General features: G+C 36.3%; 2 long non-coding RNA genes across 2 annotated transcripts in view; both read left to right on the plus strand.

Moving 5' to 3' along the window:
- The window catches only part of LOC150065705 (uncharacterized), a 724,813-nt gene that overhangs the window by 139,444 nt on the left and 566,282 nt on the right, over window positions 1-19,087 (plus strand). The gene's annotated exons all lie outside the window — the stretch shown is intronic.
- Window positions 1-19,087, plus strand: part of LOC150065706 (uncharacterized) — a 112,385-nt gene that overhangs the window by 85,257 nt on the left and 8,041 nt on the right. The window contains exon 2 of the long non-coding RNA XR_016534978.1: window positions 7,133-7,455. This is a non-coding gene — a long non-coding RNA (uncharacterized LOC150065706). The remainder of the gene's footprint in view (window positions 1-7,132; window positions 7,456-19,087) is intronic.

Below are 19,087 nucleotides of genomic sequence, written 5' to 3' on the forward strand. Positions count from 1 at the left end.
AGGTGGTGGGTGGAATAATTTTGTAATAGGACTCTGTGTCCTATACAGTTGACAGTGACAGAAACAGTACAAGAGTGGAAACCAGCAGATCTGATCTGAGGCTGTTATAATCATGTGTGTAGCAGCATCACTGTCACACGGTAGACCTTAATTAAGTTAATATGGGTGTGTGCAGTCTACAAAGTAGGACAGGAAGTTTAAGAAATGTTAAGAGCAAAGTCATCTCCGGTGAGTAATATGGCTCCAGAATTTTAAGTTCAACCCAGCTGCGTTGTTAGTAGCAAGAATCAGTCAAATTTCAAAATTGGCTCTCCCACCCAGAGAAGATGAAGGTTTGTTTATTATGTGATTCAAAAGAAGGGCTATTATCTAAGAACCAATGTCGGAGGAAATTCACACAAAATAGCAAATCTAAATGTTCATTTTAAAATGTGCTTTTGTGCACATCTGTGTGTTCTGATGCTAGCCATGGCTGTCCTAAAAGCTGTGATATCCTGGAAGCAGCCCAGGAAGTGCTCGGGGGAGGAAAGCTGTGGGGATTAGAAATCTGGATTCTCTTTTCAGTATGGCTTCCCTGAGGCTCTGACATTTAGTCTCCCAAAGCTGGAGTTCCATCTTTTCTACTATTGTTGTGGTGACAGACTTGACAGTTGCTTATATAAACATGGCAGTGTGCAGATGCTTGAAAACCTTTTCAAGTTCATAGAAATGGGAGACATATTGGTTCATGTTTATAATTGTTTAGAAAATTATCCTTTATTTTCTTCCACATCTTAGCAGATTTTTAGTTAGTACACATCTGGCTTAAAAAAATGGCAATGCTACTAAATGGTCAAAATGATGGGCCAACTTTTTATAAAGGAGTGACTACATAGGTTTTTGTCAATATTTATATGAAAAATAAGCTTTTGCATAGTACTAATTATATGCTCTCCCATACCACTTCTTTGTTTCTATTTACCAAACACCCTGTTTTTTTTTTCCATCAATAGAGATGTTTCTGAATAAAAGCGAACAAAAAAAAAGAGTGGAGGCTGTAGAAAATCCAGGGAAGTAGAATTTTAGAAAGAAATGAATTTAGCAAAAAAAAAAATAGGCCAGTTCAACAAAACAGAACTTGACTTATTTACCCAAAGTCTAAGTGTTCTTTTCTCATTTCCTAATTAGAAAAATAAATCATATATTGACTTTATATCTTGTAATGATCTTAATCTTTGTAACAGTGATCCACACTTAAAATGCATGTAACTTAAGATTTTAAAAAATATAAATAACTTTCATTCTTATGGTACTATTATTAGTCCATCATTGATTACTTTATTTTATTTTATCATAATCATTATAGAATGGATAGCCTGTGGAAAATGTGGGAGTTTAAAGAGTTTGTTATGCATTATAAAAGAAGTTGGGGATATGAGAGGCTTTAAGGGAGACTTTCAGATGTGCAAGAATTAAGAAATTATTATTATTTTAGAAATTTTATTGTGAGAAGCTTCTACATGCCAGGAAGATTGTATAAGTGCCACATGGGATCTTACCAGATAAATTGATGAATCTAAGGGGCTGTAAATAGGAAAGGGGCACTAAATTTTAACAAGGTGAATGGAGAAAAGGAAGAAAAAATGAATGTAACTTGCCTATTTGGGGTTATTGTCTATGCTTTTCCCTTATGCTTGGAAATACAAGGGAAAATTTCTTATTTTTAACTCATGATCACTTATACTCTGGAAATCAAATTCAGGCCAGAGTTGTTACCTATTTATAAATTAGAAACTACCAATAGCTGCTTGCCTTTCTGCTATGAGAAAAAATGTGCTGTCCTCATTCCAGTTGTTGGACAAATGAGTTATCACTTGTGACAAGTGTCTGGCCTTTTCACCATCCACCAGGATTATTAGCTGAGTGTTCAGATTTCCTGATTTCTTTCCTAAACCTCAGCATAGGACTTCAAGTTGTACTTAGAGCATTTAATATAGCTCCCTCCCTCCATCCCTTCCTTCTTCCTTTCTTTTTTTACATTCCAATTCAGTTTATATAAGAGATGTAAGGTGTCCCGTCATATATATGGCATTTTTAATATATGGCATTTTTTAAAAGATAAGTGATATTTATTAGATTTTTCAGTCCTCTCCATAATAAGAACAGGGGAAAATTATAGTAATTTTCATATGGATACTTTAGTCATGAGGACCCTGGATTCATATTGAAGTCCCAGGAGGAGTCAGATTAGCAGCATCTTCACAATTTAGAGAATATGTGACATTTTTAAAGGACTTTTTTATGCTCAGGTTGTAGTGCTCATAACTGCAGCCTAAAGAAGTTGGAATTTTCTCAAAGTGCTCTGCCTTTATGGATCGCATGCCTTGCATCTGTAAAAATATTTTGTTTATCAAAATAACCTTTATAACTTTAGAAAGATATTTTAGGGAAGACTTTCAAAAGATGTTAGTTCAGGAATTGTGAACTCTTTCTTATGGTAGTGCTTTCATCTTGACTGACTTCTACATGCCAGGTAATTTCACATGCATACTCTCTTCATTTTAAAAATAGACTATCCCCTTTTTTTATAGGTAATTAAACTTAATGCTGGTTAACTTTAGTTGTTTGCTGATACAAACACATATTTGATTCTCTTCTTTCAAGTCCATATTCTTTTCATCTTCACTCCCATCATAGGGAGAGGGTGGAATTATGATCAGGCCTAGCTGACTACAGATCCATCTCTGATGTATATACAGGGATAAACATAACCATAAAGCTCTTTTACTGTTCATTTCCCCCTCAGAGTATAAAAATGAATACTCCAAAAGTTTTAGTATTTAAAGTGTCCATAGGAAATGGTTTCCCTACTGCTTAATACTGCACCAATAGAAACAGATGATGACCATTTTCCATTTCTCCTAGGCCACAGGTCACCATATGTGAAATGACTTCTAGCTTGAAAATTTAAATGTCATTGGAAATATTTCACATTTATTTCTCGTAAGATTTTTATGCAGCAACCACATACTCAGGATATTGGAGGATTTCTATTTATGAAAATCTGTATAATTTTTGATGATGGGTCTGGAATGTTATACCCAACTAGGAGAACTTCATTTCTAGAGAAGCCTTAGTTTTCTCCAAGGCAGAATGGAGCTTCATATTCTTACTGACAAGATGTCTGTCTTTATCTTTTTAGAGGACAAGGTAGCTCACTCAGAAATGAGTTTGAATGCCCTTCATGACCTAATATATCAACTATTTATGAATAGAGTTTGTTTTTCTTGGTATTTTCTAACATTGCAGGTGGGGCAGAAGGATTTCATGGATGCCTTAAGACTTCTATGAGTGACCACTTTTTAAACTGAGGTCTAGTTACCTAGATACTAATACTGAAGAAGAATAACTTCTCCCTGAATTTGTAAACACTGCCTTTTCTTTTGGAGTGCTGTTGTTGGATTAAATACCTCCTCATCTGTAGGGTCCATCACATAACAGTACCATTATTACAGTATCCAAATGGAGAGAAGACGGGCCAGAGCTAAGATAGCTTATGGAACTCTACCACGAACTAAATGGAGAAAATTTTCATCCACTAAAAAAATGCTGGTAGTGTATAGTGAAACTGATCTGGACAAGATAGGATGTGAATAATAAAAATGATTGTATTATGAAACAGGGTCATACCTCTCTTTTAAAGGAATTAATGTACTTTTGTAGACTGTTTTTCAAATTCCATCTAAGGTATGAAGAGGGTAAACATTCTAATATACTTGTTTTGTTTTACATCAATACAAATAGCTGATACTGAAGGCAGAGTTAAAAGACAGACTGTATAGCACAAAATTTCATAGCTGAAGGCAGAACCCAAATCACACTTCTTTAAAAATAAAAACTGAGGATCAACATTTACTACCAGAAATGGAGGAGTAGGGATTGTAAAGGCAGTTGCTTCCTGTAGATTTGTTTCCAGTATGGTTTTATTCTGACATTTAATGTCATTAAGCTAAAGGTTGAAGTTTTCTGACAGTGAAAATACTAAATGCACATTCATTTATAATGGTTACATCTGCCTTAATATTCATTCATATTTCCTACTTTGGACATTTTGAGCTTTCTCTAGCTTTAGTACAGCTTGTTTTTAGAAGTCCTTTGTCAGGTGAGCAGAACTGTCATGTTTCTGTGGAGTTTAGAAAATGGTCTTTGGCAAAAGCAATCTTTCTTTTCTATCATACCAGCTATGCAATCTTGATCTTTAAGTCTCTCTTCTAGCTCCCTGCTGCTTTTTAAATCAGGTTGTGATTTTCTTGGTTTATCAGTCTCTCCATCATGGGGTTTGAATTTGCTATTATAGATTTTCTGAAGCTGGTATCTTTTCCAGTGCCAGAATACATTGCTTTTATTCAAGAAGATTATGGCTCGAAAAAAGATACCAGTCACCATCTCCAATTACTAGTACAGGCATTGATGGTTATATGCATGGGATACCAGACACATTCAGTTTTTAAGTAACTAATGAATCTATACACTATGAACCATTTTATTCTGGCTATGCTGTGTAAGCAAGCATTATCTATCTCCATAGTGAAGTGATATAGGTTAAGGAAATAAAACTAGCTAATATAATATTTGAATATATTTTTCATAGGATCAGAAATAATTTCTGATCCAGCTAATAAAGAAATTTATATAGAATTCCATTTGTATATATACCATTCATCTCCTGAGGAGGTTTGAGGTTGATTCCATATCTTAGCTGTGGTAAATAATGCTGCAGTGAATATGGTTGTGCTGATAGCTTAAGTATGTCTTTGTTTGTGGACATTTAAGTAAATGCCCAGGAGTGGAATTGCTAGGTCACAGAGGAGCTCTAATTGAGTCTTTTGAGGAATGTCCATACTGTTTTCTAGAGTGGTTGGACAAGTTTGCCCTCCTATCAACAGTGTAGTAGCATTCCCTTCTGGCCATATCCGAGCTAGCATCTATTGTTATTAGATTTCTTGATAATGGCCATTCTAACTAGCCATTTGAGGTAGAATCTCAAAGTTGTTTTGATTTGGATTTCTTTTATGGCAATGAGTCTATTGGCCATTATTATTTCCTCTTTAGATAAGTCTCTCGTTAAGTCTTTTTTTAGTGGGATAATGTATAGAGAGGTTACAGTTACATTCATCAGGTGCATTTCTTCTCACACATTGATACCGCTTCTCATGATTTTGTCCTGTTTCCCACCCCACCCCTCCCAATCATCTTGTTTTCATCCTTTCCCTTCCCTATTTCAAATAAACATATAAACAATATACCAGGTAACACAGTCAGATACAGTAACAACATGAGATTAACCATAAGGGCTGGAAAGAAAAGAGAAATAACATAGTACATTAAGAATAACAATCAGATAAAATAGACTTTAAACTAAAATTAATGAGAAGAGACAAAGTTGGTTAGTACATACTACTGAAGGGCTCTCTCCTTCAGGAGGATATAACCATCCTAAATATCTACACACCTAATGCCAGAGCACCCAATTTCATCAAGCAAACTTTACTTACACTAAAACCACACATAGATCCAAACACAGTGACTGTTGGTGTCTTTAACACACCACTGTCACCTCTGGATAGATCAACTAGGCAAAAACTCAACAGAGAAACCTCAGAATTGAACAAGTGCATAGACCAGCAATCCCACTCCTTGGTATTTACCCAAATCTCTTTAAATCTTTAGCTAACTTTTTAATGGGGTGGTTGTTCCTTTGAGGATATTTTTTGTGGGAGATTTAATTTTTTGAGTTCTAAGTTTATTTATAGGAAGTGGCACTGTGGCTCAAGTGGTAGAGCTGAAGAGCTTGAGCTGAAGAGCCCAGGGATAACACCTAGGCCCAGGGTTCAAACCCCATGACTGACTAAAAAAAGTATATTCATAGATGAGGCCCTTGTCTGTTATATGGCTAGTGAAGATCTTCTCCTACTCTGTAGACTTTCTATTTATCTTGCTTGCTACTTGCAAAGGATGAACTACCGAATCTGTAAAGAGCTTTAGAATTCCAAAGCAAAGTAAAACTCTTTCAAGTCTAAACCATGAAAATATGACACCAAGAAAATTTTTTTCTGCTAGAATTGTATGACAGTCTACTCAGCACCTAAGAAGGTCAAGAATTCAATCCTATTGACTTTCCCTTCCTTCAAATAAAATCATTCAGTCTGTCTAGTTTTAATTGTAGAACAATCACATAATTAAAAATAAACAATTAGAAGATATACATGTATTAAGTCATATTTCAAAAGACCAATTTTTGTTCATAGGCATAAAGGTATGTAAAATACTTTCATTTAGTGAGTACTTCTTGAAAGTTGTCCTGTCAACATTGAACTTCTTTATTACAAAACATACTTCAGCTAGATTACATAACTAAATATAATCACATAAGAACATTAAGTATTTGCTTCAATTTGCATTGTTAATGCTCTGAAGGAATAGGAATATACCTATTTCTAGGAAGTAGTCCATAATAAGTCAAACCACTCACTTCTACAGAAGATTATGTAACTCTTGATCCTTTCTGAGGAAGAGAAACAATTCATTGAAATTAGTACTAAAAATGAAAAAGGAAACAAAAAAGGAAATAAAATAGAAAGCAAAAAAATGAGTAGAGGCAAAGCAGTGTAATTCAAACATTGTAGAAAAAACTAGAAAGAGTTATAAACACTTAACAATAGAGGAGTGATTGTTTATGGCATATTAATTCTATGTAATTTCACCTAGACAGTTAAAAGAATGAACATGAAAATTTAGCTTTTGAAATCACCTATGATAAAAAGTCAGTCATGAGTTGCATATACATCAGTTATGATCCTGCTTGTCAAATTTTCATCTTCCTGACATTAGAAACTGCAATAGATATGAAAAGTATTAACAGAAAAATAATGAATTGCATTAAAAATTAGTTGTGATTCATAACTAATCTAGCAAGTAGTTCCACAGCAATCTCTCATATTTCAGACACATGAAGGAACCTGAAAACAAGCAAGCACATCATCAAGGAGCCAGAATAGATTAGAGTGCCAATGTTCTGAATTTCCCCCAGTTTATTTATAGAAAAACACTTCCAACTTTCATTTGGAGAGTTCTAATGCAACTGTTCTTATAGCATAGAAGAAGCCATCCTCAGAAGAGAGAGAAGAATTGCAGAAAATGAATATGAATAAGTCCCACATAGTGTGGTCAACTCTGTGAATCGTGATCCCATCATGTCATGGTTTGGATATAGTTTAAGTGTGTCCCACTTATAGGTAAGGTACGTGTTTTCACATGGCAGTGTCATGAAGGAGAAGGAGGAACATGCCTAGGGAGAGACTGTGAAATCACCTCCTCTTCTCTGTTCTCCCAAATGGTCCTATGATGTGTCCACACAGGGTATGGAAGAACTGCCAGTGTCATGCCCTTGAAAATCCCCAACTCTGAGCTACTCAGGTAAGTCTCATTTCTTTATGAAGTTACCTAGTTTGGAGTAGTTTATTAGGCACCCATTTCATCTGATAAATATGAAGATGTTTTCTTTTTTCCTGTCAGAGTTTAACCTTAAGGTATGTGTTTGCTAGGTGAGGACTCTACAGCTGATCCGTTGGTCAATACCTATAAATCTTTGTTTCTCTTAGGCTTTGGTTATTTGTGAGATATCTCAATTCGTGTCCAGATATATACCGGGATCATAGTACTACTATTATATTTCTTCCTATAATAGCTGGGATGTTTTCTGTATGCTGCTGCATTCATTGGCTACTGTTGAGATGAAGTCCCACAGATGTTTCTGCCTGGACTGGACTGAGTCATAATCCTCCAAATTCAGCCTCTGAAGTTGTTAGGATTAGAAGTATGAGCAACAAGTACCCAGCTAAGATTTTTTTCATATATTAAATTATGTCTTAAGTAACATTCCAATATATGTATCTTTGCTTAATATCAGACAGTTTCTTAATCTCTCTGGTTTATTTTTAATGTGTGTGTGGTGGGGGGATAAGGAGAACAATGGTCTTACATTGTAGGCCAGGCTTGTCTCAAACTTGTGATCCTCTTGCCTCAAACTCCCATGTGCTGGGAGTTCTTTAATTCTACATTTATGAACTGGAAAACTAAATAGAATACTTGATATCTGTTTACTTTTGTACTTGACATTATTTTAAAGCAAATATCTGTAAAAGTCATGCATATGTATAAATGCTGTGTCTTTGATTTCGAATGTCCTGCTTAGATGAATCTTTGTAGTTCTCTCAGTATCCGTGGTTCTTTTTTTATATATTTTTTATTGTAACTAATAGAAGGGTTTCATTATATTTGCCAGATAGAAGGTATATTAATTCACTTACATTAATACCTTTCTCATGTCTTGGTCCCCATTTCCCTCTCCCACCCTCACCCCTCATCTTGTTTCCCTCCCTTCCCTATCCAATTCCAAATAAACAAATACAAATATATACAATATATCAGATAACAAAGTGAGATACTGTAACAATATGAGATAATCAAGGGATAGCAAAAGAGATGAGAGATAACATAGTACGTTAAGGAAAACAATCACTCATTATATAGCTTTTGTTTCTATTTCCTAGAGGTCTTTCATTTAGCATCATACTATATGGCCTTATGTATCTAGGTTTTGCTCTATTGCAAATCTTTGCTAGGAGAGCCCAAGGTTTCTACTGATTTTGACAAATGATGGAAACCATTGAACCTATGTTCTTTGAGTCTGGCTTACTTCACTTAATATGATTTTTTCTAAGTCTTTCCATTTCCTAACAAATGGGGGATGCCATTCTTTCTGACAGCAGCATAGAATTCCATTGTGTACAAATACCACATCTTGTTGATCCATTCATCAACTGAGGGAAATCTGGGTTGATTCCATATCTTTGCTATGGTAAATAGTGCTGCAATGAACATCGTTGTGCTAGTGGATTTAGTATGTCCTTGTTTCTGGGTAAATGCCTAGTGGTGGAATTGCTGGGTTATATAGTCTTTTGAGGAACTACCATACTTCTTTTCATAGTGGTTGAACAAGTTTACACTCCCACCAGCAGTGTAGTAGTGATCCCTCCTGGCCACATCCCCTCCAACATCTGTTGTTACTAGTTTTCTTGATCCTGGCCATTCTAACTGGAGTGAGGTGGAATCTTAGAGTTGTTTTGATTTGCATTTCTTTTATGACCAGAGATGTTGAGCATTTCTTCGTGTGTCTATAGGCCATTTTTGTTTCTTCTTCAGAGAAGACTCTCTTTAAGTCTTTGGCCCATCTTTTAATGGGATGGTTGTTTCTTTGGAGATTAGTTTTGGGGGTGATTCAATTTTTGGAGCTGTTGATATATTTTAGATATGAGGCCTTTGTCCGTTGTGTGGTTGGTGAAGATCTTCTCCCATTCTGTAGGCTTCCTAATTAATTTACTAGCTATGTCCTTTGTCATACAAAAGCTCTGCAGTTTAATGCAGTCCCACTTATCCAGCCTTTCTCTTATTTGTTGTGATTCTTGATCCTTATTAAGAAAATTTCGCCTGTACCAAGGAGGCCTATTCTTTCTTGTAAAGTTTTCAGTGTGTCGGATTTTACCTTGAGGCCTTTGGTCCATTTGGAGTTAATTCTTATGCAGGGTGACAAAGAAGGTTCCAAATTTAGTTTTCTGCAGGAGCTTATCCAGTTCTGCCAGCACCACTTGTTGAAAAGGCTGTCTTTCTTCCATTCTATTTTTTGGCTCCCTTGTCAAAGATTAGGTGGTCATAGGTCTGTGGGTTAATATCTGGGTCCTCAGTTCTATTCCATTGGTCTTCAGGCCTGTTCTTGTGCCAGTACCAAGCTGTTTTGATGATTATAGCTCTGTAATAGAGTCTAAAGTTTGGAATTGAAATTCCTCCAGTACTGTTCTTTCTACTAAGAAGTGTTTTTGCTATACGGGGTCTTTTATTATTCCATATGAAATTTTGGATTGCCTGTTCTATTTCTTCGAAGAATGCCATTGGGATATTAATGGGTATTGTGTTGAATTTGTAGATAGCCCTTGGCAAGATTGTCATTTTCACAATGTTGATTCTTCCAATCCAGGAGCATGGGAGGTTTTTCCATTTCCTTAGTTCTGCTTTAATTTCCTTTTTTAGGGTTTTAAAGTTTTCATCAAAAAGATCCTTTACATTCTTAGTTAAGCTAATTCCTAGGTACTTTATTTGAGGCTATTGAAAAAGGAGTTGCTTTCCTGATTGTTGCCTCATTCCTCTCACTGTTGGCATAGGGGAAGGCAGTTGATTTTTGAGGGTTAATTTTATAGCCTGCTACCCTTCCAAAGTTTTGAATCAGCTCAGGGAGCTTGGGAGTGGAGTCTATAGGATTCTTTAAATACAGAATCATGTCATCTGCAAAGAGGGAAAGTTTTACTTCCTCTTTCCCTATTTGGATCCCTTTTATGCTTGCTTCTTGCCTTATTGCACTGGCTAGGAATTCTAATACTATGTTAAAGAGTAGTGGAGAGAGTGGGCATCCTTGTCTCGTTCCTGATTTTAGAGGGAATGGCTTTAGCTTTTCGCTATTAAGTATAATACTAGCTGTGGGTTTGTCATACACAGCCTTTATTATACTGAGGAATGTTCCAAGGAGTCCTAGTTTCTCCAGAGCTTTTAACACAAAGGGGTGTTGGATCTTGTCAAATGCTTTTTCTCCATCTATTGAGACAATCATGTGATTTTTGTCCTTGCTCCTGTTGATGTGTTGAATTATATTAACTGATTTGCGTATGTTGAACCAGCTTTGCCTCCCTGTGATGAATCCAGTTTGATCATAGTGTATAATTTTTTTGATGAGTTGTTGTAGACAGTTGGCCAGTATTTTGTTGAGAAGTTTTGCATCGGTGTTCATCAAAGAAATAGGTCTATAGTTCTCTTTCTTTGATGAATCTCTATCTGGTTCGGGGATGAGGGTTATACTGGCTTCATAGAATGAGTTTGGTAAAGAACCTTCATTTTCAATTTTGTTGAAGAGCTTGAGGAGTATTGGTGTGAACTCTGCTTTGAAGACCTTATAGGATTCAGCTATGAATCCATCTGGCCCTGGGCTTTTCTTAGGTGGAAGGTCTCTAATTGCCATTTCTATTTCAGTGCTTGAAATAGGCCTGTTTAGTTGGGTTAGTTCTTCTTGGTTCAGTGTGGGTATGCTAATATTGGCTAGGAATTCATTCATTTCTTCTAGATTTTCAAATTTGTTGGCATAAAGGTTTGAGAAGTATTCCCTCATGATATTCTGGATCTTGGTAATTTCTGTCATGATATTACCATTTTGTCTGTGATTTTGTTTATTGTGGTATGCGCTCTTCTTTTTTTGGTAAGATTTGCTAAGGGTCTGTCAGTTTTGTTAATTTTTTCAAAGAACCAACTCCTTGTTTTGTTGATTCTTTCTATAGTTTTTTTTAGACTCCTATTCATTTAATTCTGATTTGATTTTATTAATTTTCTTCCTTCTAGTGGGATTAGGGTTGGTTTGTTGCTCTTGTTCCAGGAGCTTAAGGAGACACATTAAATTATTGGTTTGTGATTTTTCCAACTTGTAGGCACTCAGAACTATGAATTTTCCTCTGAGTACTGCCTTTGCCGTGTCCCAAAGGAGCTGGTATTTTGTGTGTTCCTTTTTGTTAAATTTCATAAACTGTTGGATTTCTTTTCTGATCTCTTTGATGACCCCATTGGTGATTCAACAATGTGTTGTTCAGTCTCCATGAGTTACAGGGTTTTCGTTAGTGGAGTTGTGTGTTCAGTTCCAATTTGATGCCTTTGTGGTCTGAGAGAGTGCAGGGAATAATTTCAGTGTTTCTTAATCTGCCCAGGTTTGTTTTATGGCCTAAAATGTGGTCTATTTTGGAAAATGTTCCATGTGCTGCTGACGAAAATGTATATTGTGTGGTTGATGGGTGGAATAATCTGCAGATGTCTGTTAGATCTAGTTGGTCTATACAGTTGTTCAATTCTAAGGTTTCTCTGTTGAGTTTTTGCCTTGTTGATCTGTCCATAGGTGAGAGTCGTGTGATAAAGTCACCAACAATCAGTGTGTTTTGATCTATGTATGGTTTCAGCAAAAGTAAAGTTTGTGTGATGAAGTTCGGAGCTCCGGGATTCGGTGTGTAGATATTTAGGACGGTTATTTCCTCCTGGAGGAAAGATCCCTTTAGTAGCATGTAGTAACCTTCTTTGTCTTTTCTCACTAATTTTGGTTTGAAGTCTATTTTATCTGATATGAGGATGGCAACTCCAGCCTGTTTATGTGGGACGTTAGCTTGATAAACTTTATTCCAACCTCTTACTTTCAAAAAATGTTTGCTTTTGGGGGTAAGATGTGTCTCTTGAAGACAGCCGAATGATGGACCTTGTTGTTTGATCCAACTAGATAGTCTGTTACGTTTAATTGGAGAATTAAGTCCACTGATATTGAGAGTCAGAATTGAGAAATATTTATTAGTTCCTGCCATTTTTAAAAGCTTTCATTAGGGCCTGTGTCTTGAGAGTTCTTGTGGTACTTAGATGTTATGAGTTTTAGGTGCCATGTCTTTTTCTGTATTACATTTGTGTTGGTTTTCTATGTGTAGAACCTCTGAGAATTTTCGCAATGCTGGTTTTGTTGCTACATAATATTGCAGTTTTTCCCTAGAATGGAATGTTTTTATTGTTCCTTCAGTTGTGAATGAGAGCTTAGCTGGGTACAGTATTCTTGGTTAGCAGTTATTTGACTTAAGGGCATGACATATATGCTTCCACTCTCTTCTTGCTTGCATGGTCTCTACTGAGAAATCTGGGCTTATTCTGATTGGTTTGCCTTTATAGGTGATTGTTCTCTTCTTCCTGGCTGCTTTTAGGATCTTATCTTTGGTCTCTATTGATCCAGTTCGGATTATAATGTGGCGGTGGGATGTCCTTTTCTGGTCAGGTCTGTTTGGGGTTCTAAAAGCTTCTTGTATCTGGGTGGGCCTGCCCTTCTGGATATTTGGGAAGTTCTCTGAGGTAATTCCCTGAAGTATATTTCCAATACCATTGACCACTTTCTCCAGACCCTCCTCAATACCAATTAGGCTTAAATTAGGCTTCCTAATTGTATCTTGGACCTCCTGTAGCGTTTTCTCATATTTCCTAGATTTGGGTTGACTCATTTTCTGTTCTTTGTCTATAACAAGTAAATTATCTTCAACCCTGGAAATTCTCTCTTCTGCATTGTCTAACCTGCTATCAAAGCTTTCTACTTTAATTTTCATCTCCCTTGCTTCTAATTGCTCATTTTTGATGCCTTGCATCTCATGTATGGATTTCTTTAGCTCCTTGATTTCCATTTGAGTGGTTAGCTCAGCAGCTTTATTCTCTTTGGACATTTGTTGGACTTCGGTTACCTTTTTGTTTGTGGATTCTATGAATTCATCCATTTTTCTTTGAAAAACCTTTATTATGGCCTCCTTTATGGCTTCCCCTTTTTCACATATCACCTTGTTTATGCTTTCCTCTTGTTTAGCTATGGCTTCCTCCCTTATCTCTTTCTTTATGTTTTCACACTTTTCATTAATAATGTTTATCAATTGCATTTGTATAGCACTTGGAAGACTCTCCTCTAGATTTGCCACTGACTGCTCCATTGCCTGTTTATGTTGGGTGGGAGATGCTATTCCTTGATTTGTCATTTTACTTGAGTTTCTTGTTCTGCCCATTTGAAAGTGGGGGCAAGATTAATACTAAAGAAGATTATAATTTTTCAGATATAACCAACCTAGACCTTTTTAGTTGGCTGACAATAGATGGTCACTCTTTTAGATTGGTAATATCACTCTCTCTTTCTTTTTGTGCACTTACATACAAATCTAATACAACCACAGATTTCCAGTTTATGAACAAGACAGTAAGCCCCTCAATCCAATCTCTATTGTATTTGAGTCCCTCTGGACCTAGAGTATAATTGCACACCTAGATACACAGCATTTCTCAACAACTATCAAATGTAGATCCATGCATTATTAGAGTTGAAGGATGAACAGAGGACCAGAGATAGAAAAATAATATGAAGGACGACAAGGGAGGTAGGAAAAGAGTAATGCAGGAGTGTAAGATTATTATAGTAGTGAAGAAAGGGTATAGTGTAAGGATAAGTGACCTAAGGGGATAGACAGGTAAAATATTTGAGTATAAAGTTTAGATGAACTTAAATAAAACTTATGAAAATAAGAAGAGTAATAAGAAGAATATATAGAGAAAAGAGGGAGGTAAATATAGGAGATTTCAATGATACAAATTTTAAAATGAAAGAAGAAAACAGAACACACACAAAAAACAAAAGCAAAACAAAACTAAACCGAAAAAAAAAACCCAAAAACAAAAAAACCAAAAAAACAAAACAAAAAAATCCAAAACAAACAAAAAACCCCAAAAAAACAAAAAAAAGGGTATTATTCAGTTTTGGGTTTTTTTTGGGGGGAGGACAGGAAACTTGTGTCTCCACTAAATCGGGATCTAAATACTTCACAATATCTTTTTCTCTTGTGATTTGGCTTTGCGGTTTTTCAGATCAGATTGCTTGATTGGTAAAACAAAGCTGAAAGATCCGCGGGTGGCTTTGCTTACCCAGTCTGTGGTGGGCGCAGGGGGATGGACTTCAGCAATGCTGGGACTGGATTTCTGGCTAAGGGCTCTCTGGGAAATCCTTTGCCCTATAGATTGGTGATGCTGTCAGCAACACTTCTCAGGCTCCAATTGCTTTGGCCGGTCTTTGCCGGTAGTCAAGATGGTGCTGCTCTCCGCTGGTGGGGGAGGGGCTCCCTCCCAATGCCATTCCTGGAGCAGAAGTGGAAACTTGTCCTTGGAGGTACTCACAACTTGCTGGATTGTCTGGTTCCGAGAAGCCGGCAGGTCCGTGCACGGCCGGGTGTCGGCTCTGGGCTCCCGCAGGCTCTGTGTGGCTCAGTCGGTGTGTCTGTGCTGCTGTGGAGCGCTGTCTCTGCTCTGATTCAGAAGAGCCTTTGTCTCCCAGGCCGTTCTTCGGCTGGCGGGGCTTCCACACTGTCTTCTTGCGCTGGTATTCTGCCTTTTTCCTCTGTGGTGCTAAAGCTTACTTAGGATCAATTTTGGTAAAAAAACAAAACAAAACAAAACAAAAAAACTGTCCCCTACGCTGCCAGAATTTGAATCTTGGCAGGAGCTCAGTAAGTCTCACTGAACCGCTGCCATCTTCTGCCGATCTTATCCGTGGTTCTTAAATGATAGGATGAAAGTTTATACAAACCTGTTTTTTTTTTTTTTAATTTATCTCCTCCTATAAAAATGTCATTTCTCATTCTGGAATAGCTCAATGAATAGAAATTTCTAGAACGTTACTTGGTTCTTCTGGGTATCAACTCTTGCAACAGTGGATGTCACAAAACTTCCATCATGAGAAAAGGCTTTTGCGAGCCACAGACACCTGGGTCAAAGGTGAGCTCCCTGAAAGGAGCTCAAGGTACCATGTTATTCTTTTCATCTTGTCTTTGGCTTCACAAGGTACATAGTGTTTAATTAGGTAGTTTTGGACAGATTAATTGGTAATTCCTAGGTTTTCATGGACTCATGTATCATTTCAGGAAACAGTTTGGATGCTGGTAATTTTTCAGTATTATAAGCAGAAGTACACACACACACACACACACACACACACACACAAAAGGAAATACACCACACTGTCTTGAATGTATTGCTTTGTGGTTGCCACATATCTTTGTTTCATGAACTCAGGAAACTGAACCTGGTTTGACTGACATAAAGGAAAAATTGGGACTCTCTCGTCCTTAGATGATAAAGTTCAACTTTTTGTCATGTCCTCAACTTGCTAATGATACCAGAAAAATGTATGATAAACAGTGGCAAACTGGGTGATAAGTTTACAGCAAACTGGATGACAGAAAAATCTTTTTAGTTTTCTAGCAATTAGCAGAATAGACATAACACAGATTAGCAGTGGGAAATAAACAAGTTAAAGCTTTCATCTCTAGCCCTCTCTTCCATTTACAATCTTTGGTCTGTGCAAATATCAAGATGAGATGAAAGAAAATAACAAGCTGTAAGAGCAAGAACAAAGCAGAAGTCAAAGAGGCACCTGGTAAAAGCTAGTGGGGTCAGTACTTCCACAGAGAGATAATCTGTAACATAACAGTGCTTGTCTTCTTTTAATACATGGGTGAATTTATTACTCTGGCCACCTAGACAACTGTCCCTGATTCTAGGTTGAAATGTTCTAACCATTTCTTTGTGTTAGTTAAGGTGACAAGTGGCAGTGAAGGCTATTGCTGGTGTTTTGGGAAATTCAGGACGAAAGAGTTAACCTTTGTGATATGTAGAGGGGAGAGAACGGGCCATATATGTTGATAGTAAACATCCATTATCTGAATGGGGAAGAACACTTTAATTTTTGAATGGAGAAGCCTTTCTGAACTCTTAAATTGTCACATTGCCACTTAGCAGCATTCCACACACATATCCAATTAATACCAGCTACTGTGATAATGGAAATAGAAACTCCATATGACATACTACAGGAAAGAAGTATAGGGCTTCAGAATATAGACAAACTGTGTCATACAAGTCAGAAGTCTTTGAAAGCATTGTTATATTGCAATTGAGAGTAAAAACCAGTTCATGCTCTCAGACTGAACTCACCCATATCTATACACTTGCATTGCATAGCTTTTATTACTTTACCCATAAAGAATGTTCACATGATAAACTATGTTTTTTTAAGTTAAAAATATTTAATATCAGATAAAAACACTGATGATAACTTCATATGACTCATTCTACAGGTAGTGAAAAGGGCAAACATTACTAGGAAAGTAGTTGGGCTGGTAAACAATTTGTTGATCACATAACAGATGAACGGGAGCTGACATATTTAACTCAAAAGATTACAAAAGCTTTAAAGACAACTGCATTAAACATTTCTTGTGTGATCTGCCAAGGAACAACATATATGTGTGTGTGTGTGTGTGTGTGTGTGTGTGTGTGTGTTAAACTATGTTTTCTAGTATGCACTTGCCTTTTATTCTCATTACTATTACAAAGTTTGTTAAAGGATTTATTGGAAATTAGATCAAACATTCCTATCTACCTTCTAAATTATCCCTTGTATAAAATTTTCCATGAACAATTGTCATAGAAATAATATATAGAGAACTATTTATTTTCTTTTAAAATTATAATATTCTCTCTACCCTAGAAAAGAGACATTTAATTGGTTTTGATTACCTCACCACTGTTTTTTTTCAAGAAACACAATTGTCACTTAGATATTTTTGTGAAGAATGTCTGTTGATATAGTACCTCTTTTTGGTATTAATTTCTTGGTTTGCGTTTTACATCCCTATACATTATGCTACTGCATTTCATGCATTTTAAACTACCAGTGACCTCAAATCCATTGAGAAAAATAGCAAATACAAGTTCAATCTATCAATAATTCAACCATACCTGATTCTGTGTATTCATTTTGAGTTAAGAAAGTAATGTGCAAAAACTGTATTATGTACTCATCTAGATTTACTTATGAATTTTATTAAACCTGATGACAGAAAATCTCAACCACAACACAAAAATACTAGGTGTTATACTGCTACTATTGAAAGTACTTTGGAATTTACTTACTTTGCCTCCAGTCTGATTCTTAGCTTTTGCATTTTCACTGATATCGTATTTTCTGAAGAGTTTGTAGAGCTTAGTGTATAATTATCACATTTTTGTATCTTGAGATGAATAAGCTTATTAAAATCAGGCTCAGTTAAGGTAGGAATGCTCAATAATGATCAAATGTGCATCACAGCATATGAAATAATTTTAATTTAAAGTATTTTGATATTTTATTTTTCTTGTAATTTATGCACTCATAAATATCTTAAGGTTCATTCAAACCACTTGTTTCAGAATAATTAACATTCACATGAATGCTGGTAGGTGAGAATAACATCTCATTTATGCCTTTTAAGCATTTTAAAGATGATCTGTTTTTAAAAGATGGAAAACCCTGAATTTCATTATAAATTAGAAATGGGACTGAGCACAAAATATAGTCTATTTTAGAAAGCTTGATATCTTTGCAAACAGTGAACTTCCACTTCAGAGACTGGTATACTCTTAGCTGCAAAGAACAGGAAACAAAGAGCACGCGGCTGCGGTTTCCGGTGAGTAAATTACATCTACCTTTCCTTCACTGAGTCAAATTGCAGACAGTATGTAAAGATTGGTTAGCATCCCTGGAAAACCTGTGGAACTGGAGGAGGGGAAGGGACATCTGAATCATAACAGCAGCTGCCAATGGAAATAAAACAGCTGGTTATGGTTAGTTCTGTGTAGAAGTGGGCAGTAGACACGGCTGGGCCCGATGGACGGTGTGGGGAACAGAGCCTTGCGTTTGTGTGCTAGTATCGTGTCTGTTGAGTCATCCTTGGCAACTACATTGTGGAAACACTTCGTTTTAGCAAACTCTGAGCGCTGTGTAAATAGTGACAACTCGAAAAAGGAACTGGAGGAAGATTTTCAGTAGTTTATTTTGGGTAGTATTCAGTTCTTTCAGAAAGCTGTGGGTGCTTAGAGAAGAGGCAGTAAGTAAATGTGAGAACCATCTGCAAAATGGTTCTATGTTTTCCAGGTCAAATTTGTACCAGCCCAGAAAACAGGCTGAGGTACCCCAAAGTGAAAGACCCTGGGCATCTTTTTCTGGGTTTTTTTTTTCAAGAAGTATATCTTAAGATGACAGCTTGTGTTTGCTCCTTTTCTTGTTTTATGTTTATGCTTTGTTAGTATCACATCAGCCTATCACTGTTAGTCTAATTAGTGTAGAAGTACTTCATTTTCATCTGTTTGGATGTCAATAAAAATACATGGGCATTTTATTTCCAGGATAATGTCAATCCAAGGTTATTCAAAATGTAATATTTTAATTTGGCTTGATTGGAATTGATCAATTGTCAGGTAAATAGTATCACTTGCCAGAGTGGCTGACCCACATAAGTTAGTCAGAATTCAAAGTGCATCATTGTGTTTTTATACTCAGGCATAGCCGAACAAAGAATATGTTTTTTTTCCT

The sequence above is a fragment of the Megascapheus bottae genome, chromosome 3 (genome assembly GCF_031878675.1).
Source record: "Megascapheus bottae isolate mThoBot1 chromosome 3, mThoBot2.hap1, whole genome shotgun sequence".
In the NCBI taxonomy this organism is placed as follows: domain Eukaryota; kingdom Metazoa; phylum Chordata; class Mammalia; order Rodentia; family Geomyidae; genus Megascapheus; species Megascapheus bottae.